At 39.3% G+C, this 22,465-nt stretch overlaps 1 pseudogene; it reads left to right on the top strand.

Moving 5' to 3' along the window:
• The first annotated feature begins 3,884 nt into the window (after positions 1 to 3,884).
• LOC145040447 (vacuole membrane protein KMS1-like) overlaps positions 3,885 to 22,465 on the top strand; it is a 51,732-nt pseudogene continuing 33,151 nt past the window's right edge.

Here is a 22,465-nt window from a genome sequence, read left to right on the forward strand (position 1 = left end):
TTAAAGAAAAGTAAGACTTTTAGCCAAGTTCCTATTCTATAACAAAATTTTGGGATTCGACAAGTACTACTTGCAACGTAAGTTGTGCTTGGAGCTTGAATCTGCGTCTGATTGCTTTACTTCCATAAGGCGCCTATCGAAGGCGACTTTCTGTTCCCTTATCTCAAAGACAGCTGCAATCAGTTGTCCTTGGAATGTGTCAATGTGGAGCTGAGCGTTATCCTGCAACTTGTCCAGTCGACGGATGTCGGAAGTGTGAACTTGTACTTCCACGTTGACTTCCTGAATCCGGTTGCTTGGACCTCGGATTGATAGGACTGGTTGGCTAGTTTTCCTATCAAGGCTGGAGTGCTCGGTCGACTTAACCTCCATCCATGACGTCCTAGACATCCCAACACATACCGTAGGGAGGACGTACTCATTCTTGTTGTCTCCAATGGTGAAGGTGACTTCCCCAAATGGGAGTTGGTCCCTGAAAGTTCCTCCTCACAGCGGGAGGTTGGGCGACTGGTGGGTCGATTACTTCTAGTTCTAAGTCTATTCCGAGTCATCCCCTTCTTCCAACTCTATGGACTCTTTCTCTTCGGGTTCCTCCTCTACCCACCCTCGATTTCCCTGATTCGGGTAGTAGGGGTCCCCTGGTGGGTGGAATCCAGCCATTGTGTCTGTGCGAGAATAGAGATGTGTGAATTGTCTAGAATTTTAAAACATGCACAACTAAATACATAAGTTAAACTATTGTATTTACCAAATACTCCTATAGTATTTAAGTTTGTATGTTTGATACTAGTGTTATTTTGGTACGTTTTGACTTGTTGCTTACTACCACCATTCCTCAACATACATTAGTCCGATCTCGGATAGATATAGTTGATCATGGTATATTCGTCCCAAATCTGATTACATATTCTGAGACCTAGTCGTAGTGTCCAACTTATCTTAATACTTCTTGTATAGTCCTAACTATGAAAATGACTCGTTGTATGCATGTATTTGTGCTTTTACGACCCAAATACCATAAGCTAAACGAAATGCGGTTTTGGTGTAAAAACATTTTGTCAGAGAGTTTTACTCCCCATGTATTTATAGTTTGTATATCTTATGTGTTCGATATACTTAGTTCACTATAAACAATGCTCTGATACCAATCTGTCACACCCCCAAACCAGAACGATGGAATCGTTCGAGGACGGATGACGTCATGTAGTATCGTAACAATTGAATACATAATAAAGAAAGTAAAACAACCATCATATATATATATATATATATATATATATATATATATATATATATATATATATATAATTAAAGAGTTACATTGTTGAGTGATACTTGTTCAAAATAAATTAGAATATGATGAAAAAAATGAGTTTTAAACTAACGCCTTAGCATCCCTTCTCCAAAAGTTGGGGTTTACATGTATTACTAAATCCCTTAGAAATACAAGTAGTTATGAAAGAGTGTCAACAATTAAGTTGGTGAGTTCATAACTTTAATGCATTAGTAGTTGTCATGCCTAGAATGATAGATTTATGTACGTGTAAAATCATTAAGACATTTGATAACCACGTAAATCGTCGTGTTTTTAATACTCCATGTGAGTTTTATACCCATGTTAATGACTTATGCTGCTTTTATCAACGTTCTTTACGCGTCTGAATGTTATGACGTTTGTCACCTCAGACCTTCCGGTCTAGCTCTAGCTAACAGTTTAGGTATGGGATTATCAATCCCATATAGATCTATACAAAAGTATCACGCTCTCCCTATAAGAGATTGTGGTATATAATACAGAACTTTAACGGCATACTTGAAAGTACGTGAAGTTGAATGTCTCACAAAACTTAGTATCAAATAGATTTACGCATGAAAAATCCATTTGTTCTTGTATATGAAAGTATTTCCTTGATATTGTACTTATAGTATGTAAAATCTCATGATTTCATTGTAAACTATACCTATTATAGTTTTTCCAAAAGTGTATTTCGTTTGTATGGTCAACCCTAGTGTAGTGTCGACTTTGTATGTAAAGTATAACATTTGTAAAAAAATCATTGAACATTTGTACTCAAAATATAAATAAAGTGTTTGATATTTATATAACAACATCTTTCATTTCAAAATGGGCAAAGTGTTATCGTGATATGTTGCATGAAAACGTTTTCATATGATAGTTGTAAATCACATATAATTGATTATATAAGAAAAAATAAAGCAAAAAGGTTGATGTTTTCAACACGAGAATAATCGTGTGTTTACTAGTATTCCCCCCCCCCCCCCCCAAAAAAAAATGTATAAAGGAATTTACAGAGCATTTGAAAACGTAGTTATAGGGGTATGAACTCACTTCTTAGTTCAAAGAAGGTGAGAGGAAAACCGAGCAGAACTTCGATAGGAGAAAACGGGTTTCTTGGGATTATCGGGAATCTCAGGGGCGTAAAACTTCCTTCGGGACTTGGGTATGAAAACCATGGCTTCAATATATTGCTTGCATGCAAAACGGAGTGAAAATACAGTAGAAAGAGAGGAAATGAGCAATTTTCCTCGGAGCCCTCGCTTCCCTTTTATAGGGGCTGAAAACCCTCGGTACGCAGGGCGTACGGGGTTAAGCGGGGCGTACCGGACGTCATGGATGACCGCATCCTCCTCTGCCAGACTTCGGATGGGACTGGGCATAGAGGCGTAAAGGGGCGACGTGGACGATCTGAAGCCGAGTACTCGAGTATGTTGGGTGTACGAGGGTATGCTGGGCGTAACTCGTGTCGGTTTGTGCACCTTGAACTTGTAAAATCGGTAACTTTCGCATACAAGCTCCATCTTTGACATTCTTTATATGCACGCGTAGGTGAGAATGTAATCTAAAACTTTCGTTTGGACTCCATTGTCTAATTTTGAATTTATTTTAATTATATTGTTTTTTAACAGGCCGGGACATTAAAGATACGTTAAAATTCCGTAACTTCTTTATCTGATGTCTGTTTTCGACAGACATTTTACCGTTGTACTAACATTGTTGAGGTCTTAGATTCTCATTTAGATTGTTTCGGTCCAACATCCCTCGATCTCTATTTCGAGTTTTTAGCTTTCTACTTCTACGAAGTCAGATTTGGGCGTTCTTTTTATGTATGTTCACGGTTTTAATGATATCTATGATTTTCATTTAGATACTTAAGGTTTAAATGTATTTTACTAAAAATTCTCATTTTACGTTTAATCATATTGAAGGTTTTGTGGTGAAATCTTAGGTTGGTCATAACCTCTTCGTTATAACTCGGATTTTAGTGTTCTTTATATTTATGAAATCCTTGACTTGATAACTATCATTTATGAAATCCAGTAGATGACTTTTGATCATTTTATTTTTGGCAATAATTTCATTATATTAAAAGGGGTTACAATTCTTTACTTTTTAGGTCATTACATTGATTCGAAATATCAGGTTGTCACACAATACGCTATGGATGAGGAGATGCAGAATATGAGATGCCATGATATGTTGAGAGAGGATATGAGGGAGTTTGTGAGGTTATCAGGGTGCAAGACCCTGCATGATATGATCGAGATGGTCCATAAGCGGAATATTAAGTTGGAACTTTGGACGAAGTCAAAGCGGGAGCTGGCATAGACAGCGGTGGGCCAGGATAAGAGGCCCAAGACCTCTGATCCACGCAAAAAAGGCCCACAGGGTCAGAGCCACTGTAGAATGTACGGAAAGTCGCACGGTGGGGCGTGTCGATTGATGCGTTCAATCTGTTTCAATTGTGGTCAGTCGGGCAACATGAGTAGGGACTACCCCAGGGGTGCTCTGATTTGTTTTTATTGCAATCATACCAGCCATAAAAATGTCGATTATCTGAGATTGTCAGGGGGCAGCAGTGTCGATGCCTATACCAACCACTTTGAGGATTACTGATGGCCACCAAGGCAATGTGGAAGCTCTTGCGGTGAAGATCAGTGCATTTCAACTGACCATCGATGAGGCTCATACAACACTGTATGTGGTTGTTGGTATATGATGTATCCTTTTCTTTTATTGTTTTCCTTATTTATGTTGATGATTATATGTGATCTTGTATAGGACCCTTTTTGGTCAATGGTATGACTACTCATGATATTCTGTATCTCTTACGCTTAGCAAGAAGTTATGTGATGCCCCCGGGTGTGACATCCCCATTTTCACGGCCAGTAAAGAACTATTTTTTATGCTTTATTTGAAAATCAGAGTATATTTTTAAATAAATATATCGCGGAATTTGTTCCTATAAAAACATGATAAATGTATTATCAAAGCATTTTTGAAGAAATGTATTTTATTCATATTAAAACTTTGGGATGTCATCGTCAATACTGAAACATAAGCATAAACAGACCTTACATTTATTTACACTAGTGATCTACATCTCCTTTAAACTCTCAGTGTAAAGTAGCTTCGTATCGATACTTGTGATACAAATAAACTGAGTGGGTCAGGTTGGGAAACCTAGAGAGTACATAGGGTTTTCAACGCACAGTAATATAACTATTATGCTCCATTAAGCAAATAACCCAATTACCCATCTCTGTTATCTTCCTTATTCCTAAATACCTTCCTTAAAGATTTATACTAAGGGTCATCTCCTACATTGTATTTATCTCTCATTTACTTACATCGCGTTTCCTTATATGTTTGTTACTAAGGATCATTGCTTACATCACATAGACAGTACTTATTCAGGGATTACTCCCTCAATATGTGTCTGGTAAGGGTTAGGGTATCATCGCATGAAAACGTAGTTACAACATCGCATGAACTTGTAATTCATAATAAAGTGTTAGAGTATCATCGCATGAATACATAGTTACAACATTTCCTGAACTCGTAATTCATCACCTACAATTTATGAGCCCGCTGGTGTTTCCACATGACTGCCTAGAATAGTCGGTGGTCGTCATCTATACTCTGGTAGATGACTACATCGCCACATCGCTAATCGAGGTTATGGTACCTCCTCTCATCTCACATCACCTATCAATCATCACCTAATTATCATCACATTTCTATCATCACCTATTTCTCATCACCTAATTATCATCACCTTTTTATCATAACTTATCTCTCATTACCTAACTCATCTTTCATCACACACCAACTACTTCATCTACCCATGTTTTACCCAACATACTTGTAGATATAAAATACATATACAATTTAAATCATTTAAAATATGTATAAATCATTCATCTAATGTAGATATCAAGAACACTTATAATATGCACACATAACACATAATTTACATTAAATACTTCATATCTATGAGTAAGATGAAAGTAACTATCCACTCACTTTAGTAGGGTGATTCGATAGAATCTAAATAAAAACGGTCTGCAGTTCGTGATCATCGGGCTTGGAAAGGGAAATAGTCTTCAAAAAGCGAGAAATAATGATAGTAGAAGGTGTGAGGAATGAATGAGCCTTGATCCCTATTTATAGGGTGTTCTGGGGCCATTCACGTCGTGAACATGATAGGTTCACATCGTAAACTTCCATGAGTCATCCTGTGTCTTTAACACGTGTCTTCTAGCCCCGATTAGTGTCCCTAACAAATTTCACATCGTGAACTTCAAGTTCATGTCGTGACTTAACGCAACTTGGGTTTTTGCCACTTGTCATGCCCTTAGACAGTTGCATCTTCGGAAGGCCATAACTTTTGCATATGAAATCCGTTTTGACGTTCTTTATATCCACACGTAGATGGAGACGTAATATACAACTTTATTTTAGGTCTATTAGGCTAATAAGTACTTTATCATAAACTCACTATCTATGATTCTCGGTGTCGTGCCGGTTTTGTCACGAAGCTTCGATAGGTCATAACTTCTTCGTTATAACTCAGATTTCAGTGTTCTTTATATGTACGGAAACCTTGTGACATATAAAACAACTTAGTTAAGATTATTTATTCTAAATAATCCTATATCAGAAGTCATTTTTGACTCTTATCGTCTCTAAATTGACTAGCCTGAATTTGTGGGAGTGACATCGGCATTCTTGATTACCCTGTGGAGGTCGAGATTACTGGAGAATGTTTTGTGAATGCTTTGAGGGTTCATCGTGGGTGTGTGCTAAACTTGTTCAGCCAGATGTACTTTATTGATTTCGTAATGATTCCTCTATGAGGATTGAAGGTTACCATCGGGATGGATTCGTTGGCTCTTAATGGGGCCATGATTGACTACGTGCATCAACTTATGAGAGTTCGAACCCCAAGTGAGGAGAACCGGTTATTCCTGGTGAGGTAGCATCACATGGTCTAACTCTTTCTTTAGTTGTGAGGGTCAAGAGATATGTGCAACAGGTTTGTTCTGGCTTCCTAACTTATGTGGCAGATACTTGAGTTGAGGGCACGACGACGTTGATTGAGGTGCCCATTGTCCTAGATTTTCCCAATGTGTTTCCGGAGGAGTTACTAGGAGTGCCTCCCGAGAGGTAAGTTGAGTTTCGGATTCATTTGTTTCCTAGAGTGGTTCCAATAACCAAGGTACCATATCGCTTGACAACACCAGAGATGCAAGAGTTGTCTACACAACTTCAGGAGCTGCTAGATAAGGGATTTATTCACCCAAATAGTTCTCCGTGGGGAGCACCGATCCTATTCATGAAAAATAAGGATGATTCATATAGGATGTGCATTGACTACAACGAGTTGAATAAGCTAATGGTGAAGAACTATTACCCACTCCTGAGGGTTGACGATTTATTTGACCAGCTCTAGGGTGCATCTTGGTTTTCCAAGATTGATTTGCGATCGAGGTACCATCAGATGATGCTTAGGGATGATGATGTGTAGAAGATAGCTTTAAGGACTCGATATGGTCATTACGAGTTCATGGTGATACCTTTCGGGCTCCCTAATGCACCAGTAGCATTCATGGATCTCATGAACCGGGTTTACAGGCTGATGCTAGATCGGTCAGTGATAGTATTCATAAATGATATTTTGGTCTACTCCAAGACTAAGGAACAAGATGATGAACACTTGTAAGAGGTGTTGTAGACCTTGAGGAGGGAGAGGTTTTATGCTAATTTCTCCAAATGTGAGTTTTGGCTGTGTGAGGTGTAGTTCTTGGGGCACATTATCAATCAAAAAATGTATATTGGTCGACCCATCCAATATTGAGGTTGTGATACAATGGGAGGTTTCGAGGACCCCATCTGAGATTTGGATTTTTCTAGGTCTCGCGGGGTATTATGGGAGATTTATCCAGAATTTCTATAATATTGCAGTGCCTTTGAACCACTTGATGAAGAAGAATCTGACTTTTTAGTGGCAGCCTAATCAGTAGTTGGCTTTTGAGACTCTAAGGAAGAGATTGTGCGAGGCCCCGCTTCTCGCGCTTCCCAAGTGATTGGAAGATTTTTTGGTTTATTGTGATGTGACTATTTCAGGTTTTGGAGTTCTCCTAAAGTATAGGGGTTTTATAATTGTTAATGCTTCAAGGCAGTTGAATCATCATAAGGCGAATCATCCAACACATGATTCGGAGTTGGGGTGTGGTCTTTTCACTCAGGATTTGGAGGCACTATCTGTATGGGGTTAAGTGTACCATTTACACTGACCACAATAGTTTGAGGTACTTGATGGATTAGCCTAATTTGAATATGCGGCAATGGAGGTGGTTGGATGTCGTTAAGGAATATGATTGTGAGATTTTGTACCACCCTGGGAAGGGCGGTATAGATGTCGATGCTTTGAGACATAAGGGTTTTGGGTGTTCGTATGAAGGATATTTAATTAAAGATGGTATTTATTTCTCCTTTGTTGGAATTGATCAGAAAGGATTACGTGGAGAGATTAAAAAAATGTAAAATGGAAAGTTGAGTGAATCAGGGGTCAGATTCCTTTAATTGACAAAGATAGTCGGAGGTTATTGACTCGGTGCGTTAGATTCAAGGTTTCAACTATGGGTGAGGTGAGACAAACAGTTCTAGAGGAGGCACATAAGTTAAATTTCTCAATCCATCCAGGGGCCACAAAGTTGTATCAAGATATGAAGTTGAGTTATTATAGGCCCTTTATGGAAAAGGAGATAGAATGGTTTGTCGAGGGGTGCCTAACATGTAGGAAAGTCAAGGTCAAACATCAGAGATCCCACGACAAGATGCAGTCATAACTCATCCCCATATGGAAGTGGGAAGAGATTGATCGGTTTTGAGCATTCTAACACTTCCTAAGTGTACATGCAACCCTAATAACCTTGGATCTATGTTTGCCTAATTATCATGCAAAGTTGATTTCCAAGGCTATGATCCTATCTAGCATACATGGGGAACAAATTTAATTGAATAATAGATAGAACTACTTACTTTGTTGTTGTAAGTGTTCCTTGAAACCTTGTGAGCCTAGCACCTCAAGTGTGATGCCTCAAATGCTTCACACAACACCAAATGCAAAGTATAAACTTGAGAGAATACTCTAACACACTCAAAATCGCCCAAGCCCTCTTGTTTCGCTAGTGTAGCCGATTTTGGGGAGAGACATGGTCCTTAAATAGTGTGTTGCATTAGGTAAAACCCTAATGTAACATGACTCTTCATTTCTCAATCCATGGGTTAACTCCATGTAGCATCCATGGAGTATCCTATGGGTGGAACCCAACTTGATAATCCATGGAGCCTTTTAGCCCACTATATAAGATACGGAAGATTTACATAATCTAGCCATATATTTAGTTAGTTATCTTTTGATCACTTAATTAATTCTAAATTAATTCTTGATCAAACTGTAACAACCCAAAAATTTCCGTATCATTTGTTGTAACTCTTTCGTAGTACAATTCACGCAACCAATCGTCGTTTCCAAATTTGATTTCCGATCTTCCGTTTAATTAAGTCACTAACTTGTATATATTTAAAATGACTTAATGGGTGTCTTAATACATATATAAATCATTTTAACACCTAACTTTAGTGATCGGAATATTTTTAGAAATTTACCGTATCGGGTTACGGTAACTTAATCGGGTACGACCAAAAGCCTCGTCTAACGCCAGTATCGGGTAGAATTCCACCGTGTCTAAAACTTAAACACTATATAAATGTGTTTAAGACTCCATTTGAAGCCTTTGGTCAATTTCTCATTTAACTCTCACAACCTCTCTCCTCAACCCAAAATCAAGGTCCAAAACAAAGATTTAAGGCTTGAAATCAAAGAGGTAACACCCCTAACTTGTTATTCAACCTCTTTAGCCTTCAAATTTATGTTTAATTTGTCTTTTGGGACCAAGAACATGATTTTATGGCCAAGGAACTAGCTTGGTCCGTAAACTCCTAAAAATGGGGTTTTTAAGCCCTAAAACCCTTCCTAAGCATTGTTGGACATTAGATATGGCTTAATGGCTTAATGGAAAGGACTTATAACATGTAAAACATGGATTTTGAGGGACAAAAGTGATTTTATGGCCAAGACACATTCTTGGGCCGTAAACTCATATTCAAGGGGTTTTTTAGCCAAATAACCCTTCCAAATCATAGTTGGGACTTAGATACGACCTTAAGGCTTGCTAAACTAGACTTGGAAGACCTTAAACATGATTTTTGGGGGAAAAAAGAGAGTTTACAGCAAAGACATATTCTTGGGCCGTAAACTCCTCTTAATTGGGGATTTAGTTCCTTAAAACATGTCCAAATGCCTTGAAACTCAACCAATGGCCTTGTGGTAAAATCTAGATGCATCTAAAAATAGTTTAAGGGTTTGAAACATATCAAAAGTGTCATTTATAGGAGTTTACGGCCTAGGAGCATACCCTTGGCCATAAACTCATAAAACTATGTTAATGATGCATCAAATACACTCAAATGGCTTGTATACATTTCTAGAATCACATGTGATTGTCATTTGAAGCTAAAATCAATTTTCTTTGGCCATAGGTGAGTTTACGGCCGTAAACTCCTATGGTATGGCCGTCAACTCCCTTCTAAGTGTTATAATTTCATACAATCCATTCCAAGGAATTTTAGAAATCTATTCCAACAATCCCCATGTCCATTTAAGCCATTTAAGCACTCAAAACCACACCCACATGAGTTTACGGCCGTAAACTCATGTATGTGTGTGTTCAATGGCTGTAAACTCTTTAAAAATGTTTACTCTTGGGAAGTAAACTCAAATCCCAAGTCCTTAGTTCCATTACACGTCCGAAGATGTCACCTGGGTCACTCCAAACGCTCGTTTTGAGGTGTTTAGCCTCATTGGAGTGTAATGTTCCATATGATTAGTGAATGTATCCCTAATTGTATATATATGGACATTATTTCATTTTACATAGAAACATCGTGAGTATTCAAACCCCAAACCAAAATCTAGTATTCAAAACCAACACGTTTCCGAGTCCGGTGAGTTCATACCCCTACCCTTTTTCACTGTTTTCACTGTTTTCAGGGGGGAACACAAGCAAAGTACAAGGGAATTCTTGTACTCAAAACATGTTTTCACATGTGTGTTTCATATTTCATATGCTTTTATTACTGATCATCACAACTGACAACAAATTGAACATGTAGATCACGTAACATATATTTGTGAAATAGGTTCTTAAACTGTTATGTTTTACATATATTTCACAAATGGTTTTTCATATTTTATCAGTTAAAAGCATGACATTATACATTTGAACATAATACATGTACACTGTTTTGTCCTCAGTAACACTCCACACACATACGCGAGTGGAGGACTATCATATTATTACTAGTAAATTTGTTAATCCTGTATGATTGGAGACACATCCTCGGAGAACACTCCACCGAGATACGCGAGTGGAGGACTACACCCATAACCAGAATCTCTGGTATTTAGAGAGCGTGACTTGAGTGTATAGATCTATACGGGGCTGACTACCCCACACTTGGCTGCTAGCTACAGCCGAACCGAAATGGTTCAAGGGTGACGAAAGTCATAAGTATGTGGACGACTTATTGCCACATGTGGACTACTTATTGCCACAGGTTTTAGTCTATTGTATGATTATGGAACTTGCAATTAGGATAACAGAGGTTTACTTATAGTAATAATGAACCACTTTATACATCTTTTACATCTTTTACATCTTTCACATGCTGTAACTAACATTCAGGAAAGTACAGGACTTTCCTGGGGAAAACATGGGACCTAATCACAATTACATCTTTTACATCTTTAACATCGTTTACATTAGAAATCAAAATGCAGGAAAGCATGGGGCTTTTCTGGGTAACACTCACATAACTAGAAAGAGTAACAAACTGGATAACATTACATCTTTTACAATTGGTAACATACAATAAGGAAAGTATGGGACTTTCCTGGTAACACATGATAAATAAACAAAACAGTTTAACAAGTCGGATAACCAACTATACATTTTCACATGAGTAGACATGTCTTCAGTGTACAAACTTATTATACTTTACATTTGTGAAACAATAACTAACTTTTAAGAAAATACGGGATTTTCTTGGTGTACATAACATTTCAGAAACAGAAAGGAAACTCGAAACATTTTCACAAACAAAAACCGCTTATGAACTCACCAGCTATATGCTGACTTTCAAACCGCATATGTTCTCAAGTCAGCGTTAGAACAGGTACCCGAAGATTCTTTTGCTTGAAGACAGTGTACACGAAGACCCGTTTCATTTTTTTTATATATACTATGTATCACAACTGTACAAACTTTACTTTTGAAACAACTGTAAACTTTTATTATGTAATGTAATGGTTGTTCTACTTTACTTACTATGTGCATTGGATTTGATACTCAACGTGGAGTCAACCCCGGAAATGTTTCCGCCTTCGGTTTTCGGGGTGTGACAGATTGGTATCAGAGCCCTTGTTTATAGTGAATGAAGTATACCAAACCTTACATGGTATAAAACTATAAACACTAAAGGGGCCTAAGTGCTCTAAATTAAAAGTATCTTCAAACTACAAGTATTTTCAAAAGTATACAAGTATACCGAACCATCATCATCCGTAACCACAAGTAGAACATAACATATGTAATTGGGTGTTGTACACTATGGTTAAACCTGGGCAGTTATGTAGTCGTGTCTAGGGTCAATATAGCCTGGCCAACTATATTCATTCGAGACACCGCCAACATGTGCTTGGGAGTGACTGTGGTGTGTGGCATGCCTAAAACTTACCCTAATATCCCAAACATCAAATCATTGTCGTAAACAATTCATGAAATACTATAGGAGTATTCCTCGATCCCAATCCTCTGTAGAAATCCTTATTCGAATGGCTTTATGTGATTATTCTTAGCGATAAATTATCTGTTTTCATAACTCCTTCCTGCTTTATCGCTTATTCAAATCATATAATTGCAATCTCTATCGATTCAATATAGAGGACTTACCATCCTCTCTTTCTTGATCTTATTAGATCAAGATGCCTCCCTGAAAGAGACCTAGCTCAAAGAACAACAATAATCCTTCTTCGCCGCCACCTCCTCCCCAGTTTGACCTAGCATCGCTCCAGACGATGATGACAGTTGCAATGGTAGCAGCTATGTCACAAATGAACCCTAGTGGTTCCGGAGGTGGTCCTCAATCTCAAAACCCCGAAGTTAGCCAGGGACACCAAAGAGGGGGTTCCTACAAGGATTTCATGAACGCAAAACCAACATCTTTCAATGGAGTTGGAGGTGTCATTTCCTTATCTCGATGGTTCGAGAAAATCGACTCCATCTTTGAAATTTGTGCTTGTGCGGAATCTGATAAAGTTAAATTCGCGGCCTGTAGCTTCGCTTATGAAGCCTTGACTTGGTGGAATGGTCGAGTCAAATCTCTGACCTTACCAGTAGCCAATGACATGGGCTGGGAAGCCATGAAAGAACTTCTTATTGCTGAGTGTTGCCCCCGTGGTGAAATGCAAAAACTAGAGCACGAGCTCTAGAACCTGAAGATGAAAGGTTCCGACATTGCTGCATATACTTCCCGATTCGATGATCTCGCACTTCTTTGCCCGGGATTAGTCACTCCTGAGAACAAAAAGATCGAAAGGTTCGTTTGGGGTTATCTCAAACGACAAAGAGTCATGTTTTGGCTGCTCGTCCGGATACCTATGATAGTGCTAAGACTTTAGCCCAAATTCTGATCGATCACAGCGACGACGTTAAGGAAATCACTACCACTTCTGAGCCGACTCAAAGGAGTGGTGAAAAGAGAAAATTCTGGAAGAAAAAGAAGGGTCAATCCTCTCAAGGATCTTCCAAGAAACAGCAGACGGTAGCAGTCAATGCTGCTACTACTACCCCTGTTGTTGCTGCTTCTGTCATGGGATCCACAGCCCCAACTCCTACCAGTAAGTATGCAGGTAACCTCCCTCTGTGTGACAAGTGTAAATACCATCATCATCCTGGTCCTTGCCGAGAACTATCGTGTACCAACTGTGGTAAGAAAGGGCACACAGTTCGATTCTGCAAAACTCCTACCCAATCAGCCAACCAATCATATGGAGCAGGTGTTAGTCAACCCTGCTACAACTGTGGAGAAGTTGGGCACTTTAAAAGGAACTGTCCAAAGAAGTCAACTGCTGATAACACTGGAAGGGTTCTAACCATGGGACGGGAGGAAGCAGTCGCTGATCCCACTGTTGTTTCGGGTACGTTCCTTCTCGACAACTCATATGCTAGTATTCTTTTCGATTCGGGTGCTGAAAGGAGTTTTGTTAGTCATACATTCAAACATAATCTAAAACCTAATCCTCAACCACTAACCGAAACATTTACCATCGAGATGGCTAACGGTGAGAAAGAAAGCGCTAACGATGTATTCATAGGTTGTATGCTTACCCTAAATGATCACTCATTTCCTATAGATCTCATGCCTATTTCCATTAAGAGCTTTGATGTTATCATTGGCATGGATTGGTTGAGTCCCAACCATGCTGATATTCTTTGTTATGAAAAAGCCATTCGTCTCAATCTTCCTTCGGATCAAACTCTTGTAATCTATGGCGATAAACCCAGTTCCAATCTTCATATCATTTCTTGCATCAAAGCTCGAAAGCTCGAAAGCTCCTACGGAAGGAGTGCATTGCATTCTTAGCCCATGTGATTAACGAGAAACAAGAAGTTAGAGACCTCGCGAGCATCCCCAAAGTCTGTAACTTTCCAGATGTGTTTCCCGAAGAGCTTCCAGGAATTCCTCCCGAACGTCAGGTCGAGTTCCGTATTGACCTAATTCCTGGAGCTACCCCGTAGCAAAATCTCCGTATCGCTTAGCTCTGGCAGAAATGCAGGAGTTATCCAGTCAACTCAATGAGTTGCTCAGTAAAGGATTCATTAGACCGAGTTCCTCACCCTGGGGAGCTCCGATTCTGTTTGTCAAGAAGAAAGATGGATCCTTTCGGATGTGTATCGACTATCGTGAACTGAACAAGTTAACTGTTAAGAACCGATATCCTCTTCCACGAATAGACGACCTCTTCGATCAACTCCAGGGAGCTAGCTACTTTTCAAAGATAGACCTTCGGTCAGGGTACCATCAGTTACGAGTCCAGGAAAATGATGTCTCCAAAACAGCTTTTAGGACTCGGTATGGACACTACGAGTTCGTAGTGATGCCCTTCGGTCTAACCAACGCACCGGCTGTGTTCATGGACCTGATGAACCGAGTGTGCCGTCCTTTCTTAGACAAATTCGTCATCGTGTTCATTGACGACATCCTCGTCTACTCCCGAAGCGAAGAAGATCACAAGCAACACTTGAGGCTAGTGTTGGAGACCCTTAGATCCGAAAAGCTATACGCGAAATTTTCTAAATGTGAATTCTGGATACAGAAGGTAACTTTCCTTGGTCACGTGGTAAGAGAGGAGGGTATTCATGTAGATCCTTCCAAGATCAAAGCGATAGAGAATTGGTCGGCACCGAAAACACCCACAGAAATTCGTCAATTCTTGGGTCTCGCCGGCTACTATCGACAATTCATTCAGAATTTTTCCAAGATCGCCAAACCTTTAACCACTCTAACACAGAAAGGTGTACCCTTTTGTTGGAGTGATAAACAAGAAAGTGCATTCCAAACGTTGAAGAGAGCCTTATGCAGCGCGCCTATTCTGTCTCTGCCTGAAGGGACAGAGGACTTCGTTGTCTACTGCGATGCGTCTAATCAAGGTTTAGGCTGTGTGCTTATGCAAAGAGGAAAGGTGATTGCCTATGCCTCAAGACAGCTGAAAGCACACGCGGTCAACTATACTACACATGACTTGGAACTAGGAGTCGTAGTCTTTGCATTGAAGATTTGGAGACATTATCTCTACGGAACCAAGTGCACGATCTTCACTGATCACAAGAGCCTGCAGCACATCTTTAATCAAAAAGACTTAAACATGAGACAACAGCGATGGGTAGAATTACTCAGTGATTATCAGTGTGAAATCCGTTACCACCCCGGCAAGGCCAATGTGGTAGCAGATTCCCTTAGCCGAAACAATAGTGCAGGCCACAAAGTGAAGAACCAGACAATGACCATCCATTCTAACCTACCCATGCAAATCCGAGAAGCCCAGTTAACAGCCCTCAAACCCGAGAACATGTCAAAGGAAACCTTAAGAGGAATGGAAAAGAAACTTGAGATCAGAGGTGATGGATTTCACTGTTTCATGGATCGAATCTGGATTCCCAAGTCCGGAGGATTCAGGGAAATAGTCATGGAAGAAGCACACAGAACCAAAAACTCTGTTCACCCGGGTTCGAACAAGATGTACCTGGATCTCAAGAAACAATACTGGTGGCCAAACATGAAAGCTGAGTTAGCTACATTCGTAGGAAAGTGTCTGACATGCACCAAAGTCAAAGTTGAACATCAGAAACCTTCAGGTCTGCTCCAACAGCCCGAGATCCCCGAGTGGAAATGGGAGATGATTACCATGGACTTCATCACCAAAATTACCCAAGTGTTCTAGTGGGTACGATACCATTTGGATAATTGTCGATCGTTTGACAAAATCCGCTCACTTCATTCCAATCAAAGAATCATACAAGATGGAAAGACTCATGCGACTCTACATTCAGGAGGTAGTACGTCTACACGGTGTACCTATATCCATTATCTCTGATCGAGATAGCAGGTTTACCTCCAGATTCTAGCAATCCCTTCAGAAAGCCCTCGGAACCAAACTAGATATGAGCACGGCATATCATCCTCAAACCGATGGACAGAGTGAGAGAACAATCCAAACCCTGGAGGACATGCTTAGGGCATGTGTAATTGACTTTGGAAAGTCGTGGGACACACATCTATCCTTGATCGAATTCTCATACAACAACAGTTACCACACCAGCATTAGAGCTGCTCCGTTCGAAGCCCTATACGGTCGTAAGTGCAGATCCCCTCTGTGTTGGGCCGAGGTGGGGGATACACAGTTAGCCAGGAGTCGAGTCCCCGACAGTGCTCTCACTGGTCCTAAAATCATCCGCGAAACCACCGAAAAGATCATTCAAATCCGTAACCGATTGAAAGCTTCACGTGATCGTCAAAAGAGTTACGCTGATAATCGTCGAAAACCACTAGAATTCCAAGTTGGAGACCGTGTCCTGTTAAAAGTCTCGCCCTGGAAAGGCACTGTACGCTTTGGCAAGCGTGGGAAACTTAATCCAAGGTACATTGGACCCTTTGAGATCCTCTCCAGGATTGGTCCAGTTGCCTATAAACATCATTTACCTCACGAACTCAGTAACATTCAGCCTATCCGATGAAACCCTAACAATTCCCTTAGATGAGATCGAGATCAATGAAAACCTCAACTTTGTGGAGGAACCGATCGAAATCATGGATCGAGAAGTCAAACGTACAAAACAAAGTCGCATCCCATTAGTGAAGGTTCGCTGGAATGCCAAGCGGGGACCGGAATTCACTTGGGAACAGGAAGATTCAATGAAACAGAAGTATCCACAACTCTTTTCTTGATCCATGATTTGTATCTTGTCTTGTGTTTTAAACTTTGAATTTTGGGACAAAATTCCCTTTAACGGGGGGATAATGTAACAACCCAAAAATTTCTGTATCATTTGTTGTAACTCTTTCGTAGTACAATTCACGCAACCAATCGTCGTTTCCAAATTCGATTTCCGATCTTCCGTTTAATTAAGTCACTAACTTGTACATATTTAAAATGACTTAATGGGTGTCTTAATACATATAGAAATCATTTTAACACCCAACTTTAGTGATCGGAATATTTCTAGAAATTTACCGTATCGGGTTACGGTAACTTAATCGGGTACGACCAAAAGCCTCGTCTAACGCCGGTATCGGGTAGAATTTCACCGTGTCCAAAACTTAAACACTATATAAACGTGTTTAAGCCTCCATTTGAAGCCTTTGGTCAATTTCTCATTTAACTCTCACAACCTCTCTCCTCAACCCAAAATCAAGGTCCAAAACAAAGATTTAAGGCTTGAAATCAAAGAGGTAACACCCCTAACTTGTTATTCAACCTCTTTAGCCTTCAAATTTATGTTTAATTTGTGTTTTGGGACCAAGAACATGATTTTACGGCCAAGGAACTAACTTGGGCCGTAAACTCCTAAAAATGGGGTTTTTAAGCCCTAAAACCCTTCCTAAGCATTGTTGGACATTAGATATGGCTTAATGGCTTAATGGAAAGGACTTATAACATGTAAAACATGTATTTTGAGGGACAAAAGTTAGCTTACAGCCAAGACACATTCTTGGGCCGTAAACTCATATTCAAGGGGTTTTTTAGCCAAATAACCCTTCCAAATCATAGTTGGGACTTAGATATGACCTTAAGGCTTGCTAAACTAGACTTGGAACACCTTAAACATGATTTTTGGGGGAAAAAAGAGAGTTTACGGCCAAGACATATTCTTGGGCCGTAAACTCCTCTTAATTGGGGATTTAGTGCCTTAAAACATGTCCAAATGCCTTGAAACTCAACCAATGGCCTTGTGGTAAAATCTAGATGCATCTAAAAATAGTTTAAGGGTTTGAAACATATCAAAAGTGTCATTTATAGGAGTTTACGGCCTAGGAGCATACCCTTGGCCGTAAAATCATAAAACTATGTTAATGATGCATCAAATACACTCAAATGGCTTGTATAAATTTCTAGAATCACATGTGATTGTCATTTGAAGCTCAAATCAATTTTCTTTGGCCATAGGTGATTTTACGGCTGTAAACTCCTATGGTATGGCTGTAAAGTCCCTTTTAAGTGTTATAATTTCATACAATCCATTCCAAGGCATTTTAGAAATCCATTCCAACAATCCCCATGTCCATTTAAGCCATTTAAGCACTCAAAACCACACCCACATGAGTTTATGGACGTAAACTCATGTATGTGTGTGTTCAATGGCTGTAAACTCTTTAAAAATGTTTACTCTTGGGAAGTAAACTCAAGTCCCAAGTCCCTAGTGCCATTACACGTCCGAAGATGTCACCCGGGTCACTCCAAACGCTCGTTTTGAGGTGTTTAGCCTCATTGGAGTGTAATGTTCCATATGATTAGTGAATGTATCCCTAATTGTATATATATGGACATTATTTCATTTTACATAGGAACATCGCGAGTAATCAAACCCCGAACCAACATCTAGTATTCAAAACCAACACGTTTCCGAGTCCGGTGAGTTCATGCCCCTACCCTTTTTCACTGTTTTCACTGTTTTCAGGGGGGAAATCAAGCAAAGTACAAGGGAATTCTTGTACTCAAAACATGTTTTCAAATGTGTGTTTCATATTTCATATGCTTTTATTACTGATCATCACAACTTATAACAAATTGAACATGCAGATCACGTAACATATATTTGTGAAATAGGTTCTTAAACTGTTATGTTTTACATATATTTCACAAATGATTTTTCATATTTTATCAGTTAAAAGCATGACATTAGACATTTGAACATAATACCTGTACACTGTTTTGTCCTCGGTAACACTCCACACACATACGCGAGTGGAGGACTATCATATTATTACTAGTAAATTTGTTAATCCTATATGATTGGAGACATGTCCTCAGAGAACACTCCACCGAGATACGCGAGTGGAGGACTACACCCATAACCAGAATCTCTGGTATTTAGAGAGCGTGACTTGAGTGTATAGATCTATACGGGGCTGACTACCCCACACCTGGCTGCTAGCTAGAGCCGAACCGAAATGGTTCAAGGGTGACGAAAGTCATAAGTATGTGGACGACTTATTGCCACATGTGGACTACTTATTGCCACAGGATTTAGTCTATTGTATGGTTATGGAACTCGCAATTAGGATAACAGAGATTTACTTATAGTAATAATGAACCACTTTATACATCTTTTACATCTTTCACATATTGTAACTAACATTCAGGAAAGTACGGGACTTTCCTGGGGAAAACATGGGACCTAATCACGATTACATCTTTAACATTGTTTACATTAGAAATCAAAATGCAGGAAAGCATGGGGCTTTTCTGGGTAACACTCACATAACTAGAAAGAGTAACAAACTGGATAACATTACATCTTTTACAATTGGTAACATACAATAAGGAAAGTATGGGACTTTCCTGGTCACACATGATAAGTAAACAAAACAGTTTAACAAGTCAGATAACCAACTATACATTTTCACATGAGTAGACATGTCTTCAGTGTACAAACTTATTATACTTTATATTTGTGAAACAATAACTAACTTTTAAGAAAATACGGGATTTTCTTGGTGTACATAACATTTCAGAAACAGAAAGGAAACTCGAAACATTTTCACAAACAAAAACCGCTTATGAACTCACCAGCTATATGCTGACTTTCAAACCGCTTGTGTTCTCAGGTCAGCGTTAGAACAGGTACCCAAAGATTCTTTTGCTTGAAGACAGTGTACACGAAGACCCGTTTCATTTTGTTTATATATACTATGTATCACGACTGTACAAAGTTTACTTTTGAAACAACTGTAAATGTTTATTATGTAATGTAATGGTTGTTCTACTTTACTTACTACGTGCATTGGATTTGATACTCAACGTGGATTCAACCCCGGAAATGTTTCCGCCTTCGGTTTTCGGGGTGTGACACAAACTAATTAAATAATATTATTAATATATTACAAATTATAATATATTAATAAACCACAAGTGTTATTTCTCTCTTTTAGTCTATCCAATTGCATGGTGCCATGCAACCCAAATGGACCATGCCGGGTCAGGTCAAGTATTTACCAAAAATAGCTATGGACTTAGACACCTTATCCAACAGTCTCCCACTTGAATAAGTCTAATAACTGTAACTGCAATACATCAGGAACCGATCGACAATCGTAGCTCTTTCAAGGTCTCTCGGAGCTGAGAAGATGTTGATACACCATTTAAGATAAGTGATCATATAATCCTCTGTTCTAGATATCAGCCGGACAAACACATGGAACATAGTCTTGCTTATTCTCCAACAATTTGTTTCCCGATTTCCGATTTGTTTGACAAAGAACTTAATTGAACACATCAACTTACTTCTGACCGGGCCCAGTACATAGGTCAAAACAAAATCATTGAGGGGCCTAGATATCAACTTCTAATCCAAGAAGGAACAGATAAACTTCGATTCATATGTTTGTTCTACCACTCATTAAATTACACATAAAAGCACGTTTTATAACATCGAGTTACCAATACATTTTCGTACAATCAATGCATAACCAACTCATAAGTAACAAATCATATCTCTAAGTTTGAAGACTTATATGATCTTACCGTCTCACGATCACTCAAGATAAATTCCATGAAGTGATTCCAGTGAGCATGGGCTGTGTCCAATGCTCAGAACTTATGAGCACTCATGATTGTTGTAGCCATGTCCAACACCTTAGACCTCTGCAACCAATCATGACAGTCTTGATTCATACCTACTTCCGACATATGACCGACTGTGGAGGTTTGAATAATATGATATACCAAACATAATTATTCTAGAAGTCAAAACATGCAAAAGAAATTATAGTAAATGATTGACAAAAGATAGTAACACTTTACTCATAAAGAAACACAACTTTTATTCATCATCGAATGTCAATTACACTTTACAAATTTCATAATTTATATAACTACTAAAACTTATATCATCCTTCAGCCCTATGCTCCGAGTATGCTGGAGATGCTTAACGCTACTCAGTCCCTTCGTGAGGGGATCTGTTGGGTTCTCATCCGATGATACCCTCTTTGCCACTAGGATTCCTTCTTCTATGCGATGTCTGATAAAATGATATTTTATGTCGATGTGTCTGGATCTCCCGTGATCCCTTGGTTCCTTGGCTAACGCAACCGCACTCTCACTATCATAGAAAATTTCCATGGGCTCCTTTATAGCTGGTACAACTCCAAGGACTCCAATGAAGTTCTTTAGCCATATTGCCTCCTTTTCTGCCTCGCTCGCTGCTATATACTCTGATTCATAAGTGGAATCAACCACTGTCTCCTGCTTGGAACTCTTCCAAGTGATTGCTCTTCCGTTTAAGGTAAAGACCCAGCCCAACTGAGAGCGGAAATCAGCCCTATCAGTCTAGAAGCTAGCATCTCTATACCCTACAACTCTCAAGTCATCACTCCCACTGAGGGTAAGGACCCAGTCCTTAGTCCTCCGTAGGTACTTGAGGATATTCTTTGCCGCAGTCCAGTGTGCCTTGCCAGGATTCCCTTGATACCTGCTAACCATGCTCAAGTCAAAGGCTACATGAGGTCAAGTACACGTCATAGCATAAATGATCGAGCCTACTGCTGAAGCATAAGGTACTTGACTCATTTATGCTATCTCAGCCTCGGTACTTGGGCTTTGTGTCTTACTCAATCTGGCGTTACTCTGGATGGGTAACTCTCCTTTCTTGGGGTTCTGCATGCTGAATCTCTTCAACACCTTGTCCAAGTATATACTTTGACTAAGTCTAATTAGTCTTTTACTCCGGTTTCTCAAAATTCTTATCCCTAGAATATAGGTAGCTTCTCCTAGGTCCTTCATAGAGAAACACTTCCCAAGCCAGGACTTAACTTCCTGCAGAGTTGGGATGTCAATTCCTATGAGTAGTATGTCATCCACATACAATACCAAAAAGCTAAATATACTCCCACTAGACTTGGCATACACACCAGATTCATCTTCACTCCTAGAAAATCCAAATTCCTTGACCTTTTCATCAAAGCAAATATTCCATTTGCGAGGTGCTTGCTTTAATCCATAAATGGATTTCTCAAGCTTACACACTCTATTAGTGTACTCATTGCTGACAAAACCTTCTGGATGACTCATGTAAACATCTTCAGTCAACTTTCCATTTAGGAAAGCGGTTTTGACATCCATTTGCCAAATTTCATAGAAATGCAGCTATGGCTAACATAACCCTAATAGAGTTAATCTTGGCTACTGGAGAAAAGGTCTCATCATAATCCACTCAAGGAATTTGAGAGAAGCCCTTTGCAACCAGTCGAGCCTTATA

Source organism: Lactuca saligna, chromosome 4 (assembly GCF_052625555.1).
Source record: "Lactuca saligna cultivar CGN05327 chromosome 4, ASM5262555v1, whole genome shotgun sequence".
Taxonomy (NCBI): domain Eukaryota; kingdom Viridiplantae; phylum Streptophyta; class Magnoliopsida; order Asterales; family Asteraceae; genus Lactuca; species Lactuca saligna.